The sequence below is a fragment of the Dipodomys spectabilis genome, unplaced genomic scaffold (assembly GCF_019054845.1).
Source record: "Dipodomys spectabilis isolate Male_0828 unplaced genomic scaffold, ASM1905484v1 ptg000520l, whole genome shotgun sequence".
In the NCBI taxonomy this organism is placed as follows: domain Eukaryota; kingdom Metazoa; phylum Chordata; class Mammalia; order Rodentia; family Heteromyidae; genus Dipodomys; species Dipodomys spectabilis.
The window spans coordinates 881,080-883,293 of NW_024871197.1; the positions used below are offsets into that span (position 1 = coordinate 881,080).

General features: G+C 37.5%; 1 non-coding gene across 1 annotated transcript; it reads left to right on the forward strand.

The window, feature by feature from the left end:
* Positions 1 to 429: 429 nt before the first annotated feature.
* Positions 430 to 536, forward strand: LOC122099571. The gene has a single exon (XR_006145961.1). It is a non-coding gene; the product is annotated as a U6 spliceosomal RNA (small nuclear RNA).
* Positions 537 to 2,214: the final 1,678 nt, after the last annotated feature.

A 2,214-nucleotide genomic window follows, 5' to 3' on the forward strand; every position in this document is an offset into this window, starting at 1 on the left:
GTTCCTTTCGTTGCTGCAATTGGTTTTCCTGTATCCCTATTTAAATATTTTTCCTTTCCCCTCCACAAATGATGCCAACATCAAAAATGTGTGCTTATGTAAGAAATGCATGATTCTAAAATTTCATGACAATTCTTTTGAACTTACTTTTTGTGGAATTGTCTAGTTTAAGAAAATCAATTACACTTTCTATATAAAAAATGTTCTGGGGCTGGGAAGGTGGCTCAGTGGTAGAGTGCTTGCCTTGCATGCCTGAGTCCCTGGGTTCAATTTCTCAGCAGCACATAAACAAAAAGAAAAAAGCTGGAAGTGGCGCTATGGCTCAAGTGGTAGAGCTATCGCTAGCCTTGAGCTGAAGAGCTGAGGGACAGCGCCCAGGCCCAGAGTACAGGCCCCACGACCGGACCCCCCGGAAAAAAAACATGTTCTGTGCTTAATCTGGTAGCCCATTTACTAACATTGAAATGATACAGAGAAGATTAGCATGGCCCCTGAACAAGGATGACTCGCAAATTCATGAGGCAATCCATATTTATACAACAACAGATGCTGGAGGGGATGTGGCCACAAGGGAACCCTACTCCATTTTTGGTGGGAGTGTAAACGTGTTCAACCACTTTGGAAAGCAGTATGGAGTTTCTTCAAAAGACTCCACATAAAGCTCCCCTATGACCCAGCAACCCCACTTTTGTTCATTTTCCCAAAAGATCACAAACAAGACCATACTAAAACTACCAGCACAACTATGTTTATTGCAGCATTATTTACCATAGCTAAGATATGGAACCAACCCCTATGCCCCTCAGTAGATGAATGGATCAAGAAAACGTGGTAAATACATACAATTGCATTCTATGCTTCCATCAGAAAGAATGATATCGCCCAATTTGTTTGGAAATGGAAAGACTTGGAAAAAAATTTATTAAGTGAAATAAGCCAACTCCAGAGAAACATAGGTCCCATGGTTTCTCTTATTTTCAATAACTAATATATGTCCCGGATTATCATAAAATGTCAAAAGCTATGTGCATTTGACCAGATAAGATGATGTTAAGCTAAATGAACCCCAAGATAGGGACACAAGTGGTTCTATCTTGTTATTATTTCTAACATACAAATACTATATGATGTGATTTTTTTGTTTCTTTGTATGTTCCTCAACCATGCTATAACCCCTTTTTTCACTATATTTGAAGTTGGTGCGCCTACATCTTGTATATACGTTTCTTTAATTTGGGGAGGGGAAGGAAAAAACAAAATGCTTAAATAGGGATAGGGTTTGACCCTTGGTAACAATGAGATGCACAAGACACTATGTTGAAAAATGAATTGTACAATTTAGGCAGGGGGAGGGGGAGAGGAGGAGTGGAGTGTACTTGTGGAGGTGGGAGAGAAGGGATGGTGGGGGAAAAACAAAGGAGGAGGTAACAATGCTTGTTAAGAAATGTACTCATTACCTTGCTCATGTAAATGTAACCCCTCTGTGCAGTATTTTTAAAATAAAAAAATGTATAAAAATGTTCTGAGATTGAAGAGTTCATTTCCCTTATTTTACCCATATAATATCGTTAACAAATAAATTAATGCAAAACACTGACATGAAGGTATTATGAATAAATCTGTGTGTTTGTGCATGAGTGCACACGTGTTGGTGTGATCAGAATTTGAATTCAGGGCTTCAAGGTCTTGCTAGGCCTTTCCTCTCTAGATTGGTGAGCTATTATATGAGCTACATCTCCACTCCTGGCTCTTTGCTAGTTCATTAAAATTTTTGAAAAGTAATCTCAAATATTTTTTTGCCCTGATTGGCTTCCAATTGTTCTCCACAGATCTCAGCCTCCTGAGTAGATATCTCAAGTAGACAAGATTACAGGTGTGACCAACCAGCACAAGGCTGTCAGAATAATTTTAAAAGTAGAAGAAAATTTACTTCATGGGGGCCTGTTATTATCATCTCCTACTTTTAAAGCACTTTGCTTTAAAAGTAAATGTGAATTTATTAAATTAAATGTGAATTTATTTCTCTTTTGGATTCTTAAAAGACAGAAAGTGATGATATTTAAATGTTTTGGTACTTTTTTAAAAGAAAAATGGAAGTGTAGGACAGAAGAAATTTGGCTGTCTTTGAAAATCAATTTATAAGCTCAATTATGTACATGATAACGCAATGTCGCCAACACAGTCTGTGCTGAAGTCAAATTGTGACAGAAAAAA